Below are 13,327 nucleotides of genomic sequence, written 5' to 3'. Positions count from 1 at the left end.
CCCTTTTTTCTTTTCCCTTTCCCCCCTTTTTTTCCTTTTTCCCAATTTCCCTCCCTTTTTCCCCACTTTTTCCCCATTTCCCCTCTTTTTTCCCTTTTTCCCCCTTTCCCTTTTTCCCCCTTTTTCTCCCCGTTTCTCCCTCCCCATCCCCCCCCTTAATTTTCTTCCTTTTCCCCTTTTCTTTCCTTTTTCCCTCTTTTTTCCCTCCCCCCTTTTCTCCTTTTTCCTTTTCCCCATTTCCCCTCCCTCTCCCCCCCTTTTCCCATTTTCCCCTCTCTTTCTCTGCAGAGGGCAGCACCATCCCGGCCAATCCCAGAAAATTCCCCCGGGATTTTCCCTTCCCGAGCAACTGGAAAAAAAAACTCCGGGAAAAAAAAAAAAAAAATCAGGATTGGGAACAAAAAAATCAGAATTTTTGGAAATCCTTAAAATTTCGGGATGGATAAAAAAAAAAATTGAATTTTTAGCATTAAAAATCCCTGGAAAAGCGGGAAAAATTCCAGCAGGGAGAGAGGGAAATTCCAGCCACGAGGTTTTGGGAATTCTGAGCGTTTTCCCCAAGATTTTCTGGGATTTGGGGAATTTCTGCCCATACCAACCCCCGGGGAATTTTTACGGATTTATCCCAAAATTTTCATGGATTTTTCCTGGATTTCTCCCGGATTTTTCATGAATTTATCCCAGAGTTTTCCTTGATTTATCCTGAATTTTTCCTGGATTTCTCCCAGATTTTTCATGGATTTCTCCTGGATTTTTAATGCATTTATCCCAAATTTTTCATGGATTTATCCCAAATTTTTCAAGGATTTATCCTGAATTTTTCATGAATTTCTCCCAGATCTTTCATGGATTTATCCTGAATTTTTCATGGATTTCTCCCGGATTTTTCACGGATTTATCCCAGAGTTTTTCACAGATTTCTCCCCAATTTGTCATGGATTTTTCCTGGATTTCTCCCAGATTTTTCAGGGATTTATCCTGAATTTTTCATGGGTTTATCCCAGATTTTTCATGGATGTATCCTGGATTTATCCCATATTTTTCCTGGGTTTATCCCAAAATTTTCCTGGATTTCTCCTGAATTTTTCATGGATTTTTCATTTATCCCAAATTGATTTATCCTGAATTTTTCATGGATTTATCCTGGATTTTTCCTGGATTTCTCCCCAATTTCTCACAGATTTGTCCTGGATTTATCCCAAATTTTTCATGGATTTATCCCAAATTTTTAATGGATTTCTCCCGGATTTTTCATTGATTTCTCCCACATTTTTCCTGGATTTTTCCTGGATCTATCCAGAATTTTTCATGGATTTCTCCCAGATTTTCCATGGATCTATCCCAGATTTTTCCTGGCTTTCTCCCAAATTTTTCATGGATTTATCCCAAATTTTTAATGGATTTCTCCCGGATTTTTCATTGATTTCTCACACATTTTTCCTGGATTTTTCCTGGATCCATCCCAGATTTTTCATGGATTTCTCCTGGATTTTTAATGCATTTATCCCAAATTTTTCATGGATTTATCCCAAATTTTTCACGGATTTATCCTGAATTTTTCATGGATTTCTCCCGGATTTTTCACGGATTTATCCCAGAGTTTTTCACAGATTTCTCCCCAATTTGTCATGGATTTTTCCTGGATTTCTCCCAGATTTTTCAGGGATTTATCCTGAATTTTTCATGGGTTTATCCCAGATTTTTCATGGATGTATCCTGGATTTATCCCATATTTTTCCTGGGTTTATCCCAAAATTTTCCTGGATTTCTCCTGAATTTTTCATGGATTTCTCCCAGATCTTTCATGGATTTATCCTGAATTTTTCATGGATTTATCATGGATTTATCCTGGATTTTTCCTGGATTTCTCCCCAATTTCTCACAGATTTGTCCTGGATTTATCCCAAATTTTTCATGGATTTATCCCGGATTTTTCTTGGATTAATCCCAGATTTTTCATGGATTTTTCACGGATTTCTCCCGGATTTTTCATTGATTTCTCCCAGATTTTTCCTGGATTTTTCCTGGATTTTTCCTGGATCTATCCAGAATTTTTCATGGATTTCTCCCAGATTTTCCATGGATCTATCCCAGATTTTTCCTGGCTTTCTCCCAAATTTTTCATGGATTTATCCCAAATTTTTAATGGATTTCTCCCGGATTTTTCATTGATTTCTCACACATTTTTCCTGGATTTTTCCTGGATCCATCCCAGATTTTTCATGGATTTCTCCCATATATTTCCTGGATTTCTCCCAGATCTTTAATGGATTTAACCCAGATTTTTCATGGATTTATCCTGGATTTCTCCCGGATTTTTCATGGATTTCTCTCAGAAATTTCACGGATTTATCCAAAATTTTTCATGGATTTATCCTGGATTTCTCCCGGATTTTTCCTGGATTTCTCCCGGATTTTTCCTGGATTTCTCTCAGAAATTTCATGGATTTATCCAAAATTTTTCATGGATTTCTCCCAGATTTTTTCTGGATCTATCCCAAATTTTTCATGGATATATTCCAGATTTTTCCTGGCTTTCTCCCAAATTTTTCATGGATTTTTCCTGGATCTATCTCAGATTTTTCATTGATTTCTCCCAGATTTTTCTTGGGTATATCCCAAATTTTTCCTGGATCTATCCCAGATCTTTCCTGGATTTCTCCCGGATTTTTCCCGGATTTCTCCCGATTTTCCGGAGTTTTGTGGGGAATTCTTTCCTGGGGTTTTCCCTGGCAAAGGCAAAGCCCGGCTCCGCTGAATTCCCGGCTCTGCCTCCTCCGGGGCTCCCAACTCCCGCTTGTTTTTCTGCTCTCCGCTCCCAGCGGGAATTTCGGGGAAGGAAAACAACTCCGGGAAAAATCGGGAGGAGAGCGGAGCCAGGCTGAGGTGAGAGGGAATTTGGGAATTATCTGGGAAAAAAATCCCGCCCTGGGATGTGGGGAAGGGATTTGGGGAGGAATTCCCAGAGAATCCTTGGGAGCGTCCGAGGAAAGGCCGGAAAATCCGGGAATTGTGGGGTGGGATTGAAGATCCTGGAATCCCATCTGGAGAATTCCGGGATTCTGGGATCAGGGATCCATCCTGAAGGATTTTGATGGGATTTGGGGATGGAAAAGAGAAATGGAGTCCTGAATTCCCAGGGAATTCCCAAAATTCCTTCCCGGAGAGGAGTCAGTGTTGGAACGGGGTGGGATTGAAGATCCTGGAATCCCGTCTGGAGAATTCCGGGATTCTGGGATCAGGGATCCATCCTGAAGGATTTTGATGGGATTTGGGGATGGAAAAGGGAAGTGGAATCCCGAATTCCCAGGGAATTCCCGAAATTCCTTCCTGGAGAGGAGCTGGGATGGGGATGGATGCAATGCCAGGCCGGGAATGGAGGGAATTCCCTGGGAAGGGGATTTGGGAAGGAATTCCCGGAGGATCCCGGGCCCAGGGACAGCTCGGAGCACCTCGCGTTGCCATTTCCCGTCCTTTCCACCCAAACCCTTCCCGAATCCCCCAATGTCAGCGGCCAGCGCCCCAGCCGGGATGGGCCGGGATGGGGACACCGAGGGGACACCGAGGGGACACCGGGGACACCGGGGCTGGGGACACTGAGGGGACACCGAGGGGACACCGGGGACACTGAGGGGACACTGAGGGGACACCAAGGGACACAGAGGGCTGAGGGCATTGAAGGGACACTGGGGCTGGGGACACTGAGGGGACACCGGGACTGAGGGCACTGAGGGGACACCGAGGGGACACTGTGGGACTCGGGAGGCTGAGGGCATCGAAGGGACACCGGGAACGATCCGGGAGCTGAGGGCACCGAGGGGACACCGAGGGGACCCCGCGGCTGAGGGACCGGAGCTGAGGGCACCGAGGGGGCACCGGGGCTGAGGGCAGAGCCGCGGCACCGAGAAGCTCCCGGGGCTGAGGCACCGAGGGGACACCGGGGCTGAGGGCACTGAGGGGACACCGAGGGGGCACCGAGGGGACATCGAGGCTGGGGACACCGAGGGGACACCGGGGACACCGAGGGGACACCAAGGGGACACCAGGGACATGGGGGGCTGAGGGCATCGAAGGGACACTGGGGCTGGGGACACTGAGGGGACACCAAGGGGACACAGAGAGGACACTGGGGCTGAGGGCACTGAGGGGACACCGGGGCTGGGGACACTGAGGGGACACCAAGGGGACACCAAGGGGACACTGAGGGGACACCGAGGGGACACTGAGGGGACACTGAGGGGACACCGAGGGGACACTGAGGGGACACCGAGGGGACACCGAGGGGACACTGAGGGCACTGAGGGGACACCGGGGCTGGGGACACTGAGGGGACACCAGGGACACTGGGAATGATCTGGGGTTGGGGACACCGAGGGGACACCAGGTCTGAGGGCACGGCGATGGCACCGGGAAGGTCCTGGGGATGAGGGCACCGAGGGGACACCGAGGGGACACCGGGGCTGAGGGCACTGAGGGGACACCGAGGGGACACCGCGGCTGAAGGCACGGCGGTGGCACCAGGAAGGTCTCAGGGCTGAAGGCACCGAGGGGACACCGAGGGGACCCCGCGGCTGAGGGACCGGAGCTGAGGGCACCGAGGGGGCACCGGGGCTGAGGGCAGAGCCGCGGCACCGAGAAGCTCCCGGGGCTGAGGCACCGAGGGGGCACCGGGGCTGAGGGCACTGAGGGGACACCAAGGGACACAGGGGGCTGAGGGCATTGAAGGGACACTGGGGCTGGGGACACTGAGGGGACACCGGGACTGAGGGGACACCAAGGGGCCACCGAGGGGACACTGGGGCTGAGGGCACTGAGGGGACACCAAGGGGACACTGAGGGACACGGGAGGCTGAGGGCATCGAAGGGACACCGGGAACGATCCGGGAGCTGAGGGCACCGAGGGGACACCGAAGGGACCCCGGGGCTGAGGGCACGGCGGGCCCGCGGCCTCGGCCCTGGCAGCGGCAGGTGAGTGCGAGCGAGCGAGCGAGCGAACGAGCGGGGCCCCGCGGGCGGAGCCGCGGCCGCGCCGCTTCCCCGCGGCTCCCCCGGCAGCTGTCACCGGGCTGGGCAGGGCAGCGAGGCAGCAGCGGCCCCGCTCCCCGTTCCTTCCCGGCCATGGCGGCCGCCGCCTCCCCCTCTCTCCTCTCTCTCTCCCTCTCCGTCTCCCTCTCCTTCGCTCCGTCCCCTCCCCTCGCTCCGTGCCCGCCCTCCGCCATCGCTCCCCCCTCAGGGACCCCGCGCTCCCTCCTCCCTCAGCCGCCCCCTCAGGGCTCGGCTCGGCGTGGGTTGAAAGTTGATTGCAAAAGTCCCACCGCGCTCCGGCCTCTTCACCTTCTCCTTCCTTCCTTCCTTCCTCGCTCTGCTCGAAATTCCCGACCTCATTCCCGGCTTTTTTTTTTTTTTTTTAAATTTATTTTTTAATTTTTTTTTTTTTTAATTCCCGCTTGGAAAATGGCACCGCCGCCCCCGGCAATGGGGACGGGCCCTGGGGTGGGGTTGGCTGCGGGTGGCAGCGCTTTGTGTGAGGGTGACATTCCCAAAATATCCAAAAATATCCCCAAATATCCGCGAAATATCCTCAAATATCCCCAAATATCCACGAAATTCCCTCCAAATCCTCAGGATCCCACCGCTCCAGGTGTCTCTGGAGCGGCATTCCCGAGCCAGGTGCATCGGGAGCAGGGGGCTCTGGGCCCTCCATTCTCCAAAATTTCCTTTTTTTGCCTTAATTTTTGTGTAATTCCCAAAATTTTTCCCCCTCCCCTCCCCTAAATTTCCTGTAAATCCCATCATTTATTATTTCCCTGTCCTAATTTTCCAGAATTCCCAGAAATTTTCCCTTTCCCTGCCCTAAATTTCCTGTAATTCCCCAAATTTTTGCCTTTCCCTGCCCTAATTTTTGTGTAATTCCCAATTTTTTTTCCCTTACCCTGCTTTAAATTTCTTGTAAATCCCATCATTTTTTCTTTCCATGCCCTAAATTTTCCATAATTTCCATATTTCCCCCATTCCCTGCCCTAAATTTCCTGTAATTCCCAATTTTTTCCTCCCCCACTATTTTTTCCATAATTCCCATTTTTTCCCTTAATTTTTCACAATTCCCAATTTTCTGCCCGAAATTTTCCATAATTCCCAAATTTTTCCCTTTTTTCTTCTCTAAATTTTCCAAAATTCCCAGATTTTCCCTAAATTTTCTCATAATTCCCTGAATTTTTCCCAATTTTCTGCCCTAAATTCTCCACAATTCCCATTTTTTCTGCCTAAATTTTCTCATAATTCCCCAAATTTTCCTTTTTTCTCCCTTAAATTTTCCAGAATTCCCCATTTTCCCCCTTTTTTCTGCCCTATTTTTTCCATAATTCCCAATTTTTCCCAAATTTCTGCCCCAAATGTTCCATAAATGCCAAAATTTTCCTTTTCCCCCCTAATTTTTCCATAATTCCCAATGTTTTCCCTTTTCCCCCCTAAATTTTCCCATAATTGAATTTTAAATCCATCAATTAATCAATTAATTAATTAATTTATTAATTAATTTATATATTTCTCTTTTTTTGTGGAAAAAGTTGAATTAAAACCCCCCAAAATTCAGATTTTCCCCCTTTCCAAACCCTTCCAAATTCCCAATTAATTCCAATTTTTATTCCCTTTTTTTTTTGGATTGGGAGGAAAATTCCTGGAAATTTTTGTGGGTGAAAAAAAAAAAGGGAATTTTGGGGGTTTTTAAATGGATTTTTGGGGGAAATGGAGGAAAAAAAAAAGTGAATTTTTGGGAAAACTGGGAAAATATTTGGATTTTTAGGGGGAAAATGGAATAAATTCCAGGAAAAAAATGAAAAAATTGCAGGATTTTCATGGGAAAATGGAAGAAATATTTGGATATTTTAGGGAAAAATGGAGAAATATTTGGATTTTTTGGGAAAAATGGGAGGTAATTGGGGATTTTTAGGGGAAAAAAGTGGATTTTTAGGGAAAAATCGAGAAAATTCCTGGATTTTTTTTGAAAAATGGGGGAAATTATGAGGAAAAAAGGAGAAAATTCCAGAATTTTCATGGGAAAATGGAGGAAATATTTGAATTTTAGGGAAAAATGGAGGAAATCCAAGGAATTTCTGGAATTTCTGGAGCTCTTTTTCCTGGGTTTTGAAATTTAGGGAATTTTTTATTCCTGGGTTTTCTGTCTCTGAAGGAATTCACCCCAAAAACTGCAGAAAATTGGGAGAAATCCACAAAAAAATCTGGAATAAATCCGGGATGAATCCATGAAAAATTTGGAAGAAATCGATGAAAAATCCGTGAAAAATTTGGGAAAAATCTGGGAGAAATTCATGAGAAATTCAGGGAAAATCCAGGAAGAACCTGGGAAAAATTCATTAAAAATTTGGGATAAATCCAGGAGAAATTAATGAAAAATTTGGGATAAATCCATGAAAAATTCAGGAAAATTCTGGGATAAATCCATGAAAAATTCAGGAGAAATTAATGAAAAAGTCTGGGATAAATCCAGGAAAAATCCGTGAAAACCTGGGAGAAATTGATAAAAAATTCAGGAGAAATCCAGGAAAAATTCATGGAAAATTTGGGATAAATCAGGAAAAATCTTGGATAAATCAATGAAAAACCTGGCAAAGATCCAGGAGAAATCTGGGAGAAATTAGTGAAAAATCTGAAAGAAATGAATTAAAAATTTGGGATAATTCCAGGAAAAATTAATAAAAAATTCGGGATGAATCCATTATAAAACCAGGAAAAAAATCAAGAAAAAAATCAGGAAAAAATCGGGATAAATCCGCGAAATTTTCAGGAAGAATCCGTGAAAAATTTGGGATAAATTCATTTAAAAATCCATGAAAAATTCAGGATCAATCCAGAAAAAAAATTCATGAAAAAATTTGGGATAAATCCATGAAATTTTCAGGAAAAATCTGTGAAAATCCTGAATTTTCCCCTAAATTTTCCCTGGAATTTCCTGGAGCTTTTCCCAAAATTTTCTCCAATTTTAATGAGATTTTTCTCAGAATGTCCTGGGTTTTTCTCAGAATTTCTTGGAATTTTTCCCAGATTTTCCTGATTTTTTCCAAAATTTCCTCAGATTTTCCAGGATTTCCTGGATGTGTCCCAGATTCTTCCCAAATTTCCTTAAATTTTCTGGGATTTCCTGAATTTTTCCCAAAATTTCCTCAAATTTTCTGGGATTTCCTGGAGCTTTTCCCACATTTCCTTGAATTTTTCCTGGCATTTCTTCAAAATTTCCAGGATTTCCTGGAGCTTTTCCCAGATTTTTTTTGGAATTTCTTGAATTTTTCTCAGAATTTCATGAATTTTTCCCCAGATTTCCTCAAATTTCCCAGAATTTCCTGAATTTTCCCCCAAATTTCCCAGAATTCTCCCATTTTTTCCTGAAATTTCCTGAATTTTTCCTGAATTTTTCCCAGAATTTCCACAAATTTTCTGGAATTTTTTCCAAATTTCTGGAATTTTCTGGAGCTTTTCTGGGATTTCTTCAAATTTTCCTGGATCTTGCTGGGTTTTAATGGAATTTTTTGGAATTACTTTTGTTTTTCTGGGATTTTTTTTCCACTTTTTTCCAAGGATTTTTTAAAGGATTATAAAAAAAATTTTTAAAGGAATTTTTTGGGATCTTGGTGGATTTTAATGGAAATTTTTGGGATATTTTGGAATTTTTTTGGGGATTTTTTTTTAGGATTCTTTTTTATTTTGGGTGGGGGACTTTTTTGGGGATTTTTTTTTCCATTAAAAAAAATTTTTAGGATTTTTTTGGGATCTTTGTGAATTTTTGTGAAGAATTTGTGGATTTTTTTAGGATATTTCGGGATATTATGGATTTTTTTTGGTTTTTTTTTTTTTTGATTTTGGTTTTTTGGGTTTTTTTTTAAGATCTTGGTGGATTTTTTGACAATTTTGTGGATATTTTGTGGATATTTCTGGGGTTGTTTTTGGGATCTTTCAGAATCTTAGTGAATTTTTTGGGATTTTTGTGAATTTTTGGGATAATTTTTAGGAAAACCTGAGGAAATCCTGGAATTTTTAAGGAAAGGTCCCTTCAATCCAATCCCATCCATTCTCCCAAGATGGAAAAAAATGAATTTATTTAAAAATCAAATTATTTTCTATTAATTTAAAATTATTTAATTTAATTTCCAGGATTTTCCCCATTTTTCCATCCGGAATGAGCAAAAAATTCATTTTCCATTGGAATTTTTTGGGATTGAGACCAAACCATCCATGGAAAAACCCCAAAATTCCAGGAAAAATCCCTAAAAAAAATCCCAAAATAATCCCAAATCTTTCTTTCTGCAGGATTTGGGATATTAAATTCCCATGGAATTCCTGAGCTTTTAGGATTTCCCTGGAAAATCCCAAATTTCCCATGGTCCAGCCCTCACCTCCACAATTCCCAGGTAAGTTCGGAGCTTTTTCCTGGAATTTTAGGTTTTGTTTGATAAAATATTTGGGAATTGTCAACAGCAAAAAATCCTTGGCTTTTTCCCCATTTTTTGGAGAATTTTCCCAGTTTTTTTGGGATTTTCCCAGGATTTCTGGGAAATTTTCCCAGATTTTTTGGGGATTTTCCTTGTTTTTTTTGTATTCTGTGTTTTATTTTAATATTTTATTTTGTTTTGCTTTTAAGTTTTATTCTATTCCATCTTCTTTTATTTTAGTGCGTTTTGCTTCCGTTTGGTTCCGTTGGGTTGGGTTGGGTTTGGTTCCGTTGGGTTGGGTTGGGTTTGGTTCTGGTTTGGTTCCGTTGGGTTTGGTTCCGTTGAGTTCATGTTGGGTTGAGTTCATGTTGGGTTGGGTTTGGCTCTGTGTATTTCGGTTCTGTTAGGTTCGGTTCCATTGGGCTTGGTTTGGTTCCGATGGGTTCCGTTGGGTTGGGTTGGGTTCCGTTGGGTTGGGTTGGGTTTGGTTCGGTGGGGTTGGGTTGAATTCATGTTGGGTTGGGTTTGGCTCTGTTTGGTTTGGTTCTGTTGGGTTGGGTTCTGTTTGGTTCGGTTCCACTGGGTTGGGTTTGGTTCTGTTGGGCTTGGTTCGGTTCCGTTGCGTTGGGTTGGGTTGGGTTGCGTTGGGTTGGGTTCCGTTGGGTTGGGTTTGGCTCTGTTTGGTTCGGATCTGTTGGGTTCTGTTGGGTTCAGTTTGGTTCCATTGGGCTGGGTTAGGTTTGGTTCTGTTCAGTTCCATTGGGTTGGGTTTGGTTGCGTTGGGTTTGGTTGGGTTGGGTTTGGTTCTGTTCGATTCCGTTGGGCTCAGTTTGGTTCTCTTGGCTTGGGTTGGGTTTGGTTCTGTTGGGTTGTTTTCAGTTGGGTTCTGTTCGATTCATTTCAGGTCTCTTGGGTTGCGTTGGGTTTGGTTCTGTTGGGTTTGGTTCAGTCCCATTGGGTTGGGTTGGGTTCCGTTGTTTTCAGTTCAGCTCGATTCCGTTCTGTTCGGTTGGGTTTGGTTTCATGGGGTGCAGGTGGATTGGGTTGGGTTCAGTTGGGTTTGGTTCTGTTGGGTTCCATTGGGCTTGGTTTGGTTCGGTTTGTTGAGTTCTGTTGGGTTGGGTTGGGTTGGGTTTGGTTCTGTTGCGTTCCATTGGGTTCTGTTTGGTTGGGTTCTGTCGGGTTGGGTTTGCTTTGATTTTGTTCCATTGGGTTGGGTCTGGTTCCGTTAGGTTGGGTTGTTTTCAGTTTCCTTTGGTTCCCTTCAGTTCCATTGGGTTGTCTTGGGTTTGGTTGGGTTCAGTTCAGTCGGGTTGGGTTTGGTTCCACTGGGTTTCGTTCCGTTGGGTTCTGTTGGGTTTGGTTTCATGTGGTTCCGTTCGGTTCCGTTTGGTTCTGTCGGGTTGGGTTTGGTTCCATTTGGTTCCGTTGGGTTCCATTGGGTTGGATTCTGTCCATTCTGTTGGGTTGGGTGAGTTGGGTTTGGTCCCGTTGGGTTGGGTTTGGCTGGGTTCTGTCGGTTTGGGTTTGGTTGGGTTTGGTTGTTTCGGGTTCCGTTTGGTTGGGATCCATTCGGGTCTGTTCGGTTTTGTTGGGTCGGGTTGGGTTGGGTTCAGTTTAGTTTGGTTCCATTTGGTTTGGTCCCATTTGGTTTGGTTCGATTGGGTCCCTTTGGGTTTGGTCCCATTGGTTGGGTTGGGTTTGATTCTGTTCAGTTGAGTTCGGTTCCGTTTAGTTGGGTTTGGTTCCGTTGGGTTCTGTTGGGTTCCGTTGGGTTGAGTTTGGTTCCGTTGGGTTGGGTTTGGTTCTGTTGGGTTCTGTTTGGTTCCGTTGGGTTCGGTTGGGTGCCGTTGGGTTGGATTTGATTGGGTTTGGTTCTGTTTGGTTGGGTTGGGTTGGGTTGGATTTGGTTTGGTTCCGTTGGGTTCAGTTGGGTTCGGTTGGGTTGGGTTTGGTTCTGTTGGGTTCTGTTTGGTTTAGTTTGGTTCCGTTGGGTTCGGTTGGGTGCCGTTGGGTTGGGTTCCGTTGGGTTTGGTTCCGTTGGCGGTTGGGTTCCGTTGGGTTTGGTTCCGTTGGGTTCGGTTCCGTTGGGTTCGTTTGGGTGCCGTTGGGTTGGGTTTGGTTCTGTTGGGTTCTGTTTGGTTGGGTTAGGTTCCGTTGGGTTGGGTGCCGTTCGGTTGGGTTGGGTTTGGTTCAGTTGGGTTTGGTTCGGTTGGGTTTGGTTCGGTTGGGTTTGGTTGGATTCCGTTGGGTTTGGTTTAGTTCGGTTCCGTTGGGTTTGGTTGGGTGCCGTTGGGTTGGGTTTGGTTCTGTTGGGTTCTGTTTGGTTTAGTTCGGTTCCGTTGGGATCGGTTGGGTGCCGTTGGGTTGGGTTTGGTTCTGTTGGGTTCTGTTTGGTTTAGTTCGGTTCCGTTTGGTTTGGTTCCGTTGGGTTTGGTTGGGTTTGGTGCCTTCCCCGTTGTTCCCTCGGTGCCGATTCCCGGCGCTCCGGCTTTTCCCTTGGGCCGCCCGGGGAACGGGAATTTTCCATCCTCAGCAATGCCGTGGAAAATCCAGGAATCCCAAATCCCCGGGAATTCTAGGAATGCAAAATCCATGGGAATGTTGGGAATCCCGAATCCATGGGAACCCCAAATTCAGGGGAATATTGGGAGTCCCAAATCCCTGGGAATTCCGGGAATCCCAAATCCCCGGGAATCTTGGGAATCCCAAATCCTTGAAAATCCAAAATCCCCGATCCCTGGGAATTCCAAATCCTTGGGAATCGCAGGAATCCCAATCCCTGGAAATCCCCTCCCAGCTCTGCCTTTTCCATGAAAAATCCCAAATTCCCGAGGAAAATCCCAAATTCCCGAGGAAAATCCCAAATTCCTGAGAACAAATCCTTTCCCTGTTGTTTACCCTCAGGATGTCCTTTGGCAAATCCCAAAATCCCGAGGGAAATTCCCAAAATCCTGTTGTGTTTCTGCCCCAGGTGCTCCTTTGGGAATTCCCAAATTCCTGAGGGAAATCCCAAATTCCCGTTGTTTCCCCACCAGGTGCTCAGTAGGGAATTCCCAAATTCCCGAGGCAAATCCCAAATTCCTGTTGTTTTTTCCCTGCCAGCGCTCTGTAGGGGCATCCCAAATTCCCGAGGAAATTCCCAAATTCCTGTTGTTCTGCCCCAGGTGCCCGGTAGGGAATTCCCAAATTCCCATTGTTCCGCCCCAGGTGCCCGGTAGGGAATCCCTAAATCCCCAAATTCCCGAGGAAATTCCCGAATTCCTGTTGTTCTTTCCCCTCCAGGTGCCCGGTGGGGAATTCCCAAATCCCCAAATTCCCGAATTCCCGTTGTTGTTCCCTCCAGGTGCCCGGTAGGGAATTCCCAAATCCCCAAATTCCCGAATTCCCGTTGTTGTTCCCTCCAGGTGCCCGGTAGGGAATTCCCAAATCCCCAAATTCCCGAATTCCCGTTGTTGTTCCCTCCAGGTGCCCGGTAGGGAATTCCCAAATCCCCAAATTCCGAGGGAATTCCCGAATTCCCATTGTTCCGCCCCAGGTGCCCGGTAGGGAATCCCTAAATTCCCAAATTCCGAGGAAATTCCCGAATTCCTGTTGTTCCCCTCCCCCCAGGTGCCCGGTAGGGAATTCCCAAATCCCCAGGAAATTCCCAAGGGAATTCCCGTTGTTCCCCTCCCCAGGTGCCCGGTAGGGAATTCCCAAATCCCCAAATTCCCAAATTCCCAAGGGAATTCCCGTTGTTCCCCTCCCCAGGTGCCCGGTAGGGAATTCCCAAATCCCCAAATCCCCGAGGGAATTCCCGTTGTTCCCCTCCCCCCAGGTGCCCGGTAGGGAATTCCCAAATCCCCAAATCCCCGAGGGAATTCCCGTTGTTCCCCTCCCCC

The 13,327-nt window shown here is 45.8% G+C and overlaps 1 long non-coding RNA gene across 1 annotated transcript; it reads left to right on the top strand.

Moving 5' to 3' along the window:
- The first annotated feature begins 4,933 nt into the window (after positions 1-4,933).
- Positions 4,934-12,622, top strand: LOC121364751. Its single transcript, XR_005956900.1, has 3 exons — positions 4,934-4,968; positions 9,322-9,422; positions 12,611-12,622. It is a non-coding gene; the product is annotated as an uncharacterized LOC121364751 (long non-coding RNA).
- Positions 12,623-13,327: the final 705 nt, after the last annotated feature.

Source organism: Pyrgilauda ruficollis, unplaced genomic scaffold, assembly GCF_017590135.1.
Source record: "Pyrgilauda ruficollis isolate IOZ18807 unplaced genomic scaffold, ASM1759013v1 scaffold894, whole genome shotgun sequence".
NCBI classification, from domain to species: Eukaryota; Metazoa; Chordata; class Aves; order Passeriformes; family Passeridae; genus Pyrgilauda; species Pyrgilauda ruficollis.
Note: the sequence above shows the minus strand (reverse complement) of the source record. Positions and strands in the feature narration are given on the sequence as shown.